This window comes from Podarcis cretensis (assembly GCF_951804945.1).
Source record: "Podarcis cretensis genome assembly, chromosome: 3".
Taxonomy (NCBI): domain Eukaryota; kingdom Metazoa; phylum Chordata; class Lepidosauria; order Squamata; family Lacertidae; genus Podarcis; species Podarcis cretensis.
The window spans coordinates 23,961,105-23,975,753 of record NC_137172.1 but is presented as its reverse complement, the minus strand read 5'-3'; the positions used below and the strand labels follow the sequence as shown (position 1 = coordinate 23,975,753).

Sequence of the window (14,649 nt, the reverse complement as noted above, 5' to 3'; positions counted from 1 at the left end):
GGTCTTGTCATCTGGACAGCCCAGGACTTCCATATGCACTGCTTGCATCCCAGGGAGGTCACTTGACTGTTGCCAACACAGCAGTTTGACTTCACCCTCAGAGGCACACTCCATATGTTTTCCGAGGCAGATGGATGACCACAAACCATGTATTATCATCTCTGTAGTGGATTGACAATCCACTTGCAGCTCTTCAGCCAACAAAGCCTACTCATTATGCATGTAATGATATACTCATCAAGATGCCAACAGACCACTGACAATCCATGGAGAGGAAAAGGGAAACATCCGATATGTAGGAGATTTCATAGACCATTAGACTCACTCTTCATGCAACTAGTAGAGGAAAAATGACTCTTGAAGTGCCTGTGGAGTCATGCCCTCAATGGGATCAAAAGAAGCAGATTGTCTGTAAGTGTAATACCGTGAGTGTAATACGGAATCTCCAACTACACTGTGGGACAAGATAAGCATTTCTTTCTAGAACAGGGACACATCCTGTACACTCCTTGTTTTAGTAGCTTGAAATGTTTGGTTTACTTCCCATGGAAGGAGGATGGTGGTGCCTGCTACGGTGACACATGCTATAAGAGGAAGAAATTTGGGCCGGGTAAGTATCCTCAGTTTCCAAATATTTGGGTTTCGTTGTAAATGTTTGAGAACAGAAGTGCATTTATACTGCCACCAGAAGTTAGATGTTAATAGTCACAGCACCCCCACAAACATGGTAAATATGGAAGGCAGTTGAAAGTGATATTTAAGCAGAATCAAAATCACTTTCTTTATCAATCATTCATTTATTTATTTAATCCACATTCTAATAATGTATTATTGTTACTTTGTTTCACTATGCACATTGAACCGTTCAGATTTCCAGTACATTGATTTGCTTTTGAAGGATCTGTGTTTCTCTTCCCGGTCTTCCTAATATATTGCTTCTGTACTGAGCGTTATCAGTCAATAAACCTTTTAGTTTAAGTTACAATGACAACTCTGCGGTTATTAACTCTATTTCTATTACTATTAATTCATTTTTGTCTCCCTTCACTCAGGTCCCAGGGTGGCTTACCACAATTTTTAAACACAAAATATAACATTAAATATAACATTAAAATAATCAAACCTTCCTCACAGAGTTGTGATGAGAAAGGGAAAGGAGGGATTGCTCATGCTTTCTTGAATTTATTGGATGAAAAGAGGGACAAATTATCCAAAACATGTAATAGTCAGGCTAGATTGGTTGAACCCTTGGAGCTGTACCAGTTTGAGTGGGAAGGACAGAAAAACATGGCTCTTTATAAGACAAAGATGTGCCAGTCTGGTTAAAGGAACCAATATTCTTTTGTTTGCTACTATACAAAAACAAATTCTCAGAATAGGGACTTGTTCATCAGTTGAGGAGCAGGGATTAAATCCTGATGGTTTTGCAGCAGAAGTCTTGTTTCCTGCTGGGAACATGGTGCACAGCCAGTGCATGATTAAGCCCTGCCCCTCCTATCTCACCAGTGATGTCAGCTGAAGGATGGATGGGCATGGTTTGGAAAGAATGGCCTCACAGGCTAAATTAGACCCTCGGGCAACCCAAGATTGATTGGCTTATGGGACTGAGGTCCTGGTGTATCATAGAATCCTAGAAATGTAGAGTTGGAAGGGACCCCATAGGGCATCTAGTCCAATGCCCTCCAATGAAGATATCATACATGACAGATGGCCATCCAACCTCCAAGGAGGGAGAGTTCATCACCCCCCAAGGGAGTCTGCATTTTGAAGGTGTTAACTTGGTAGCCATGGACGACACTTAAGATCTTACTTTTGAATATATATATATTAATGGAAACGCTTTAGCATTCCGCACTCAGAGCCATAATCACACTCAGAGTCATGCCTTTAACCAATATGAGCATGGGACAAAGGAAAACTAAAGGGCACAAACAATGCACCCACACGCTGATGTGTGGAGGATGTTCAAGCTGCTTCCAGTGCCATGAGAAATTTGTCATTGCAGAAGTCACTGTCTTCGCAGCAGAAGAATTCGGTCCACTGGTCTGGGAACGGGGCGGGCTCTGAGGTGCCGCACTTTGCATCTTTCTTTGTCCTGCAGCTTAGTGTTTGTATTTGAAGATCACCATCTGTGATGGCAGAGAATAAAATCAATGGAAAGAGGGGGGAAATGAGTAAGCATTTCCATTTATATTTTCATAGGTATATATACTAGGTGCTGCTATCCCTGCTTGCATTGCTCACCAACCCTGCCTGGCGGGGTGCCCACTCCCTTCACGTGGCCTCTCTCTCATTCAGCCAGGCCACCCACTCATTTGGACCCCAGGCTTCCCTTCTCAACATCGTTTGCAGATGCACCGACTTGAACCCGAAACATTGGGTGCCCAGGGTGTGCCACCATCACCACGGCATGTGCACATGTGCACACGTCAGCACACCCCGTGATGTGCTGATGTCACTTGCACATGCCACAGGGAGTGTGTGCACCACCAAAAAGAAACTGGGGGGGGGGGGCTGATCATTCTAAATTTGTGGGTGCCCAGGCACCCGTTGTTGTTGTTGTTGTTGTTGTTGTTTTGTCGTTTTGTCGTGTCCGACTCTTTGTGACCCCATGGACCAGAGCATGCCAGGCACTCCTGTCTTCCACTGCCTCCTGCAGTTTGGTCAAACTCATGTTCGTAGCTTCAAGAACACTGTCCAACCATCTTGTCCTCTGTCGTCCCCTTCTCCTTGTGCCATCCATCTTTCCCAACATCAGGGTCTTTCCCAGGGAGTCTTCTCTTCTCAGGAGTTGGCCCAAAGTATTGGAGCCTCAGCTTCACGATCTGTCCTTCCAGTGAGCACTCAGGGTTGATTTCCTTCAGAATGGATAGGTTTGATCTTCTTGCAGTCCATGGGACTCTCAAGAGTCTCCTCTAGCATCATAATTCAAAAGTATCAATTCTTCGATGATTAGCCTTCTTTACGGCCCAGCTCTCACTCCTGGACCCCACATAGTTGGCTCCTATGTCCTCCTATGTCCTTTTGTGCACACATGCAAGTGGGAAAATGGGTGGCAGCAGGAATATGGAGAACATGTGAATGCCCACTTGGGACCACCCAACTGCTTGCTCTGCCAACCTGTAACCTGGCCTGCCTGGTTTCCACACTCCACCTGCTGTTCTTTAGCCGCAATTCTTACCAAAACATTATATAGTAAGATATATATTTTTGAGTGTCCAGCACCATTCAATTCAAGACAGGATTTTAGTACAGCACTGTTCTGTGAGTGCACCACCATGCGGAGGGAGAGGAAAACCTGGTGTACCACTATGACACTGGCAGTTGCACAACTCACATACAGAAAGTCCACATTTCATTCCCTTGCATCCCCACATTAAAAGAGAAAATCAAGTAGTGGGTCTTATAAAAGACCTCTGCTGAAACCCTGAAGAGCCAGTTCCAGAGTATGCAAAGGGCACAGTAATGAATCATTAATCATCAGTGTGCAAATGTCTGTCCTTCCTGGACTCAGATGTTTTGACAAACAGTCATACCTTGGAAGTCGAATGGAATCTACTTCAGAAGTCTTTTTGACTTCCAAAACATTTGAAAACCAAAGTGTGGCTTTTGATTGGCTGCAGGAAGCTCCTGCAGCCAATCGGAAGCTGCAGAAGCCTTGTCGGACATTCAGCTTTCAGTCACTTCCAGGTTTCGATCGTTCGGGAGCCAACAAATTCGAGAACTAGGCTGTTCAAAAACCAAGGTACATCTGTACTCTGCAACAAGATACTGTATGTACCAAACTGTGGAAAGCAGATGGAACTGTGAACATGGAATTTGATGTCAGTGAAATTTGCATTGGCATTATTGCTCCATAATTAAGCCCAAAGAAGAGGAAGATTAGATTACTTACTAAGGTACACCTTTAGGGCATGGCAGGTTTGCCTTTCAGGGTCAGCTTCACAGGCACGAGGAGGCAAAAATTCTTCCGATGGACTGGAGGAGCTTTCCCGACATTGCAGCGTATCAACTTCGAAAGACAAATCATCCTGATTATAATACCAAGCTTGACCTCAAGTGACAATGAATGAATAATCTATTCTTTGAAGTCACTGAAGTTTTCCATATGAACATGCAGTGCAGAATCCTTAAATTAAGGATAATGCTGGCTGAATGGATGCAAAATATTAACTATTTGACGCCCTTTAAGATTAGATTATGTGCTTGTGAAGTCACTTGGTAGGTTTAGCTTGGAAAAGATGAGACTGAGATGAGATATGTTAGCCATCTTCAAATGTCTTAAGAGCTGGACTTCCGGGTTAGCACGATCGGCTAATGGCGGATTCCCTCCGAGCTCCGGAGGGAATCGGCTCTGCTGCAGACGGGTCTCACCGCGACGGCGACGCGGGGACCCTTAGAAACCGCAGGCGCGGAAGCCTGCGGACTTGGTGACTCGGTGGGCACCTCAAGCGCCCCCCGACCCACGAAGAGCCTTTTTAAAGGCTACAGAGAGGGTACGGAGAGTGGCGTGGTGCTGTGAGTAGACCGCTACTGCAGTGGAGCGAAGCCACGAGCCATGGCCGGAGAGCGCTGACTTTTCCCCCTGAAATTTGGACTTGAAACAACCCGTGAGTAGAATGGAATTTGGACTTTAAAAATTTTTACCTTTGAATTTGGTACGACCGGGGGATGTGCTAAAGGGAAGTCCGCACCCCCTCTACCTAAAAAAGACTTAAAGCAAGGATCGGAGAACTAAGGTGGAGAGATCTTTTTTTTCGGTACGAGTTAAAAGACATTAATTCCATGAATTTGACAGAAGAAGATTTGTGCTGGAGAGTAAGAGTCGAATTTTAGAAGCTTCTGTCTAACCCCCCCCCCCGACCCGGGAGTGTCCCTGTGTGTGAGCTGGAGGAAAAGGAACAAGGAGTTTGACAGCTGTCAAAGGAGCTGTCAAACGGGCAGTTAAAGTTAAAAACTTTATTGTTTAACATCTCTCTGGACTAAACTTGCTATATTTGAATTAAAGTGCTTGGGAACAAAGTAGTTACAAATAACAAAGCAACAGACTGTTGGGAAAGGACTATTAAGTAACTAGAATCCCCCTAGGGGATACTTTGAAACATTACAATGGCTACAGATGGAAAATTACAGGCAGAGATGGAAAGAATGTTTTTTCTCGTGGGAATACTGCAAGAGCAAAGCATGGCTATGAACAAACAACTTATAACCTTGAACTCTAAAACAAGCAACCCTGCTGAATGCATAAAGGATTTGACTGAAACAAAATCTGCAGCTGAACCAGAAGAGACATTTTTGGAATTGGAGGAGAGGGAAGAAGGAGTTAAGAAACTACAGGAGAGTACCAATCTGAAGCCTACATTGCTAGAACATAAAGAAGAAGATCTTGGGATTACCAATCTGCGAAATCTGCGAAAGATGCGAAAGTGGAAAGAGGAAGCCCCTGGAACACTTGGAATACTGGAACTTAAAAGAAATAAGAAATATGATTGGGGCTTCCTCTTTGAGTATGGGAGATCAGTTGACTTGTTGCAGCAGCTGTTACCAAGTATTTTGGTTGGAAGAAAATTTGACGAGACTGTGCCAGAGCTCCTTCGAGAACTGAGGACCAACAAAGAGGGCTACCAACAAAACCGGCAGAGAGAGACTGACAGAGATTTGAAGGCCTCTGATGTGAGGAATCCAGGCTAAGAACTGTTTTGTGGACATTTATTTGGGAAGGGACAGAAACCGGGGTAGGGAGGGAGGGGAGAACAGAACTTTAAAACTTTTATGACTTTTGTGTTTGGCTATTATGACCTACATTTAATATAAAAAGGGGGAAATTCGTGGAAGGGAATTTGGGTCGACCTTAGAAAAGGACTTAATATTTATAAGAAAACTGGACAAGTAAAATTTGGCCAAGTAATAAGAATTAATTTTAAAAACAACAATAATATGTTAAAGAAGAGAGATAAGAACCTGCTGAGCTAATTATTGGATTTGGGATGTATGAAGGGGGGGTGGGGGAAGTCAGGGAGGGGGGTTAAGAAAGTAAGGTTATGAAATTATACATGTTTTGTTTTTGTTTTCATTTGTGTGTGTGTTTCTAAAATGTGAAAACCCAATAAAAATTATTTTTAAAAAAACAACACAAATGTCTTAAGAGCTGTCACATGGAAATAGGAACAAGCTTATTTTCTCCTGCTCTGCAGAGTAGGATTCGAACCAATGGCTTCAAGTTACAAGAAAGGAGACTCTAACTAAACATCAGGAAGAACTTTCTGACTGTAAGAGCTGTTCAACAATGGAATAGTCTCCCTCAGGAAGTTGTGGACTCTCTTTGCTTGGAGGTTTTTAAGAAGAAGTTGGATGGCCATCTGTCATGGATGCTTTAGCTGAGATGCCTGCATTGCAAGGGGTTGGACTAGATGATCCTTGGGTATCCTCCAACTCTATGATTCATTAGCAATGCAACTTCTACAACACAAGTTAAAGGTCTTTGGATCATGCATGTGGCACTCACAGGGACTGGGACATGGTGGGTCAAGATTCCAGTGAGAGCTCATTTGCTGTTTGTTGTAGCTTGGAAGTGCATGACCACCCTCAGGGGTCACCACCAGCTTCTGGACCTCCCAGCTTCTTTGCCTCAAACCATTTCCTCAGCATTACTGAAGGCAGACTTTTCACCTGGGCAGTATGCACAGAAATCCATCAGTGCATGCACTATGGTTCACAAACGTGTTTTGTGCCACCCCCCTTGGTTCTATAAACTTATCTGCAATATCCCCATCCCTTTAAAAAGCATCATTCAGAACAGCACAACACACCAATGAAGATCATAGCACAATACAATTCATGACACTACCCATTAATTGCACATTTCCCCACAATATCCAATAAAACTATTTAGTTTAATTAATTCAACAAAATGGATAAACTTGATGCCACACTGGAATGTGATCATTACAATGTGAAATTATTATTTTGCAAGTCATTGCCCATGGGACCCTCTGTCTCTGATAAGGATGGAGATTTTCAAAGTCTGTGTCAGAGCTGTTCCCTTTCAGAACAGAACAACCCATCAAGGAAGATAATAGCACAATACAATTCAGACACTAAACATTAATTGCACATTTTTTCAAAATCCTGTTAAAACTATTTAGTTTAATTCAACAAAATTAATGAACTTGACCCAGTAGTATAAGAGTGCTGTCAATGTATAGCATAGATCTGAACATAGGGAAAACCCATTCTACAACCACAGGTGTTTCAAAGTTGGCCTCGATAGCTGTTTTTGATTCCTTCTGTGGAATTGCATAGGCCAGGGATGTCCAACCAGTAGATTGTGACCTATATGTAGATCCCCGGCTGATCCTGGCATAGACTACTGAAGAAATTTGCTTGAATGCTTCCTACCTTCCTGGTTTTGCAACTGGTGACTACAATCTGAATCCCTGATCTGTACATATGTTGAGGGCTTCATGCCTCACTGGAATGTGATCATTACAATGTGCAATTATTATTTTGCAAGCCATTGCCCATGGGACCCTCCATCCCTCTAAGGATGGAGATTTTCAAAGTCTGTGTCAGAGCTGTTCCCTTTCGGAACAGTACAATCCACCAAGGAAGATAACAGCACAATACAATTCAGACACTAAACATTAATTGCACATTCCCCCCCCCCAAATCCTGTTATAACTATTTAGTTTAATTCAACAAAATGGATGAACTTGACCCAGTGATACCAGCTTTTCAAAGTCTGAAAGTCATCTACACCTGCAGCACCCTCCTGCTGACACCTGCCTCATCGTGCCCCCTAAGTAAGATCACGTTTCAGAACCACGGCTGAAGTTTGCTCATGCTTTCCTATGTATTGAAATGAGTTACTACTGACCCCTTTCTCTTTTTTAAATGCTGTTGTCTATGATACCTTGAGTGAACAGCCTTCTTTCAGCTCTGGGAGAAGGAACTTACCTTCATGTGGAAGGAAGAGAAAAGAACAGATAACAAGGAGCAGGAGCGGAACCCTGGGGGACATATTGGAATCAAGAGGGTTCTTTGCACCACAGTAAAACTCTAGGTTCTTCAAAGGAGACACAATGATGTCCACTCCCTCCCAACAAGACAGGACAACCTGCTTCTTTTATCCCTTTACTGGCATGTGTACAGAAGCATTCTGTCCCCATTAACTGTGGACATAGGGAGTTCAGTGGGCATTGACTGGAAAGAAATCGAACACACATTGTAACACCAAAGTGAGGGGAGGACGACACTGTTTTGTACATTATAAGGCAAGATGTGAACCTTAAAAGAACTATCCCTGGAAATTTACACTTATTTTAATTTTGTGATATGATTCTCCAACCAAATAAATATCTTTTCTTCTACCTTGGGGAGCATCATGCCAAATTGGGTGAATGCCTCTTCAGAGGTGTCCAAATTAGTTTGGAACAGTTTGGAACAGTCTAGTCTGCCATCTTGATCCAAAATGGCATTCAACGCTTTCCAAATGTAGACAAAAAACAGCTACTACATTTCAGAAATCAATATGCCAGATATCTTCACAAAGTCTTCATGGAAGATAGCGGTACTTCCTCCCATTATATATCTAACAAGTGCCTTCTCTATTGTCTTTTTAGCACCTACTCAAAACATTCCACTTTGAGCTAGCCTTCTTAGTGGATATCTTCATCCAAGTTGATATCGGTATTTCATCTGGAGTGAATTTATTCATGTTATCTCTCTCCCCCCTGCCTAAGAAACAGTATCTGACTTTTCTCCTTGATCTGGGCTGATCCAGGGAACTCTCAACCAGGATCTGGTCCCCAAAGTCAATTGCAAGCAGGGCTAACATTTAACAAGGGCTTTTTAAACTCTGTATGGTGGGGAGACACATTGCCATGGGGGCAATAACCCATGGTGAGAGACCTATTGACTCTGCTGGCTCAGTTGGTAGAACATGGAATTCTTAATCTCAGGATCATGGATGTGAACTCCAAATTGGGCAGGTGATTCCTGCACTGCAGGGGGTTGAACCAAGTGATCCATGTGGTTCCCTCCAACTCTCACATTTTAAGATTCTTTGACCCCTGGCGCTATCCCAACATTAGTTTCGTATCAGATTGTTTTACAGTTTTGGAAGGTTCAGCTCACCATCTTGATTTAAAGTGGAGTCAAATGGTTTCCAATTATAGAACAAAACCCCTTCCTTAGTCCCAGGAATCACCATGCCAAATTGGGCAATGGAATCTTCTGTGAGGTCCCAAGCAGTGTATTGTTTGATCTACCCTCTTGACATTGCAAAATGAAGCAATTAGCAATGGTAAATCTCCATGGGATGCCTCATGGGAAGAAATTCATAAATGAAACAATAATAAATAAATAAATTTGTTGAAAGGGAATGAAATTTCGGAGATCGTAATACTGGATGGTTAACTTTTATAAATATTAGTTAGAGACATTTTCCCTTTGAAAACAATGATAAACACAACTCTTGTTGGCTGCCCATCTCATGACTGTGGACAGCCAGAGATGATGTATTGGGCAGACCCAAGAGCAATACGATGTTTTCCTCTCATTTAACACAGCTTGCAGCAACACCATACATTTAAAGAACTCCTACACCACTTAAACAGCCATGGCTTCCCCAAGAACTGTAGTTTCTTAAGGGTGTTGACCTCACAGTGCTACAATTCCCAGCACTCTTAACTAGCTACAGTTTCGAGGATTCTCAAACCCAAAGTAGTATAAGAGTGCTGTCAATGTATAGCATAGATCTGAACATAGGGAAAACCCATTCTACAACCACAGGTGTTTCAAAGTTGGCCTCGCTAGCTGCTTTTGATTCCTTCTGTGGAATTGCATAGGCCAGGGATGTCCAACCAGTAGATCGTGACCTACATGTAGATCCCCGGCTGATCCTGGTAGATCATGGAATCCCTATCATGTTCAAAAAGTTACAAGGGAAAAGCTTAAAAAACTCTGTGCAATCCTCCCCCCAAAAAGCTCAACAACTCTGGGCAATCCACCCACCCCAAGCACGCTCCTCCTCCCTCCAATGACAAAGGGGAGATCACTGCCAGTTTTTTTAAACTGGGAGTAGATCACAGTCTTTTGGGAGTTGGACGTGCCTGGCATAGACTACTGAAGATATTTCCTTGAATGCTTCCTAGCTTCCTGGTTTTGCAACTGGTGACTACAATCTTAATCCCTGATTTGTACATATGTTGATGGCTTCATGCTCACTAGAATGTGATCATTACAATGTGCAATTTTTATTTTGCAAGCCATTGCCCAAGGGACCCTCTGTCTCTGATTGGGATGGAGTGCACTTAAGCGTATCTTGGCAAACACATCATCAAATGGATAAAAGGAAGCTGCTTGTTTGCCCCAGTAGAAGTGAGTGGAGATCACCATTGCCTCCTCTGTAACCAAGAGCTCTGCTGTGGCAAGATGTCCCTCATGGTTCAAATTCTGCTCCTTGGTATCTGTGTTAGCCTCTTCCTTCCTCCTGGAGGTAAGTTCCTTTCCCCAGTGCTGGGAGAAGGTTTTTCAGATGGAAGCAATAAACCTTTGATTACCAGTTGCTGGCAATCACAAGTGAAGAAAGTGCTGTGGAGCTCAGGTCCTACTTGTGGAAATCTGGTCAGGCACTGTGGGAAGAGGATGCTGAACTCGATGGGCCACTCTCCTGATCCAGCAGAGCTCTTCTGAGGTTCTTCTACATAGATTACACTTGAGGTTCAACTTTGATATCTTGGAGTCTGAGAGGGACTCCATGGCAGCTTCCACCTCCACAATCAGAGGCAATATGTCTCCTAATAGCAGGGGATTCACCAGTGGCTGAAGTGCTATTGAGCTCACATGCTACTTGAGAACTTCCCAAAGGGGTCTGTTGGGCCTCTGTGAGAACAGGGTGCTGGACCAGCTGGGCCATTGGCCTGAACTAACAGGCTCTTCTTGTGTTCTTATACATTGATTACCCATTTATTATCACCTGACTTTCAAGACTGGTATTCTGATAAGCTTGAGGTTCTCCCTTTTGATGCAGATGCATTGAAATGTCGACTTTGCAAGTCCCCATCTGAAGGGAGTCCATGTCTCCCTTCAGGAGTTACATGCTCAGCATACCCTAGAACACAAGTGTGCCATGCCTACACAGTGACCAAATGTAAGTGTTCTACATTTCCCCATTGCATATAATGATGAAGGGTGGTATAATATATCACAGAAGTACCTTTATAAGGAAACCTATGTTGCTATACTAGCATGGCAATCAGGGACACGATGCTGGTCATGAAAATTTCATCAATATTTCTTGCTGCAGAAATTCCATATTATTACAGTCCTTTCTCCTTTTGGAATTTTGTTTCCTGTGGTGGAAACCATAAGTATGTCTAACGTCCTGCATTCCAGAAGAGCCCCCATGGCCTAAAGCAAAGATGGAGAAAAGGTGAAGCTCCAGATTTGTTGTACTACAGTTCCTATTGGCCTCTGCAATTGACCAAGCTGGCTGGGGCTGGTGGGAGCTGGAGTCTACAACAAGTTGACCATGCCTAAACTCAAGGATAGGCACAAAACTGAGCAATGATCCATCATTGGGCACTAGCTAAGAGCAACTCCTGAGTGTCCTTCAGATCACCCTCTACCTGATCTATTTTAACTGGAGACCTTCCGTATGCAAACCATTTGCTCTGCATTCTTGTTCATCATACTGGTGTGCAGTGCAGCTTTCCCCACAAAAATAGTCTGGGAGCGCAGCCCTGTCCCTCCTGCTTATGTGTACGAGCTGGAGAGGCAGGGCTGTGAGGGGAGGGGCAGAGCAGACGTGCAGGGAAGAAGCCTCCCTGCATGTCAGCTCTGCAAGCCGCAACTGTCCCTCCTGCATGCAGCCTTGCCTCTCTGGCTGGTGCATGCTAGCCACAGGTACAGAGCGGCTTGCAGAGTGACGCTCAGGGTGGCTTCTTCCTGCACACCAGCTGTTAGCCAGGAAGCTGAAAAGCCTCATCAAAGCCCCATTGCACCTCCAGCTCATGAGAAAACCCTTTTCAGAGCCCACAAAGAATGTCCCCTTTGTGCTCCAAGGACAGTCTTCTCATGAGTCAGAGATACTATGGGCCCAGAGGTGTTACTGCTGAAAAAAGCCCTGCCAGTGTGCCAACTGATTAACAACAGTGGCACAACCTGGATCCTGTAATTAGCATGGCTGATAGTTTCACCACACTCACAAGTGGGGAGAATGAAGACCCAGGAGAGGACTTCATTTGATGTAAACTGTAGATGTGAGGTGTAGTAGCCTTGGTGTCCAGAGAGCATAAATATAAATGTCTTCTCCTTTTCTCTCTCTACTTGCATTCTGCCTGTCACCATAACAGATGGGAAAGTTCTGAAGAAAGTTCGAGGCTGCAAGCCAAAGAAATCTGTAGTTTGCAACACCCGCACCAGTGGTGATGGATATGAGGCTAAACATATCTGCTGTGATGACAGAGACTTCTGCAATGAGGATCTGTAGACAGGAACTAAAAACAACCTGAAGAATGACTACAAATTGAAGCATGTATAGGATCTTCTGCTTATGGTCACCTTTTTCTATATCCTCTTCTTCTGTTTATCTGATACAGGTTGTTTTTTTTTGTGAAAAAAATTAAAGGCAACTGCTACACACAAATACAGCTACAGCAGAGCAAGATAGATCTATCTATCTATCTATCTATCTATCTATCATCTATCTATCTATCATCTATCTATCTATCATCTATCTATCTATCTATCTATCTATCTATCTATCTATCTATCTATCTATCTATCTATCTATCATCTATCTATCTATCATCTATCTATCTATCTATCTATCTATCTATCTATCTATCATCTGTCTATCATCTATCTATCATCTATCTATCAATCATCTATCTATCTATCTATCTATCTATCATCTATCATCTATCATCTATCATCTATCATCTATCATCTATCATCTATTATCTGGCGATCTATCAACTGCTACACACAAATACAGCTACAGCAAAGCAAGATGACGATGATTATCTATCATCTATCTATCATCTATCTATCTATCTATCTATCTATCTATCTATCTATCTATATCATCATCTATCATCTATATCTATTATCTAGTGATCTAGTAATCTATCAGCTATTTATCCTGCGTCCATGCCATAGTGGCTTTTAAGTGCTTTATAATCATCAGATCAACGATGAGATCCTAATGTAATTAATATAAACAATAAAAAAATTTCAACAAAGCATCAAAAACATTCATATCATTTTCAGATTTTGGAGATGTGATTTCTGGAGTGAAACTGAGTCATCTATCAAGCATTGCCACAACTTTCACTACCTATACTTCATTTGCCACCTTGTCTGCCTGCTTCCCTGTGCTATAGATGCATATGAGGATATTGATAAAACACAAAAGGCCACATTAATGTGATTTTATGTACGATGGGGTCAATACAAGTTTTCTCCAGTGTTTCACAAATGCACAAGGCCTGCAACTGTGGAGCAGAAAGGCACTGCAGAGGTAGATTTTGGCTGCACCTATACATATCTAGGTGTGCAATAATCTATTATTTGAAGTCACTGCAGTTCTCCATACGACCATGCACTGCAGAATCCTTAAATTAGGGATTCAAACCAATGTCTTCAAGTTTTAAGAATGGAAGAAGAAGAAGAAGAAGAGTTTGGATTTGATATCCCGCCTTTCACACCCTTTAAGGAGTCTCAAAGCGGTTAACACTCTCCTTTCCCTTCCTCCCCCACAACAAACACTCTGTGAGGTGAGTGGGGCTGAGAGACTTCAGAGAAGTGTGACTGGCCCAAGGTCACCCAGCAGCTGCATGTGGAGGAGCGGAGACTCGAACCTGTTTCTCCAGATTACGAGACTACTGCTCTTAACCACTACACCACACTAGAGACTCTGACTAAAGATCAGGGGGGAAACGTCTGATGGTAAGAGCTGTTCGACAGTGGAATGGTGTCCCTCTCTCATTCTATAAGTAATGCAACTTTTCCAACACAAGTGAAAGGTCTTTGGATCATGCATGTGGCACTCACTGGGACCGGGACATGGTGGGTCAAGGTTGTAGTGAGTGCTCAGTTACTGTTGCAGCCTGGAAGCGCACGACCACCCTCAGGCGTCACCACCAGCTCCTTGATCTCCCTGCCTCCTTCCCCAAACCATCTCCTCCCCAGCAGTTACAGTTCTGCCACCACTTGCAGCATGCTTCCCTTATGTGCTACTGATGGTGCAAACATTACCACCGCATGCATTTCTCATTTTAAAATGCCTTTGTCTATGATACCTTGAGTGAACAGCCTTCTTTCAGCCCTGAGAGAAGGAACTTACCTTAATGTGGAAGGCAGAGAAAAGCACAGATAACAAGGAGCCGGAGTGGAACCCTGGGGGACATATTGGAATCAGGAGGGTTCTGTGCGCCACAGTAAAGCTCTAGGTTCTTCAAAGGAGGAACAATGATTTTCACTCCCTCCTGCCAAGACGGCACAACTTGCTTGCTTTATCCCCTTACTGGCATGTGTACAGAAGCATTCTGTCCCCATTAACTGCATAAATAAAGAGTCCAGTGGACAGTGTCTTGAAAGAAAATGAACCCACAGTGCGTAACACTGAAATTAAAGGGGCCCCTC

General features: G+C 43.3%; 1 long non-coding RNA gene across 2 annotated transcripts; it reads right to left on the bottom strand.

Annotated features, from left to right (window-relative positions):
• Positions 1 to 1,166: 1,166 nt before the first annotated feature.
• Positions 1,167 to 14,436, bottom strand: LOC307212010. Of its 2 annotated transcripts, none has more exons than XR_013836720.1 (3): positions 14,351 to 14,436; positions 3,896 to 4,012; positions 1,167 to 2,129 (listed from the first exon to the last, which is right to left on the bottom strand). It is a non-coding gene; the product is annotated as an uncharacterized lncRNA (long non-coding RNA). The 2 variants fall into 2 exon arrangements; XR_013836721.1 differs by lacking the exon at positions 14,351 to 14,436 and adding an exon at positions 7,957 to 8,174.
• Between the last annotated feature and the right edge of the window lie 213 nt (positions 14,437 to 14,649).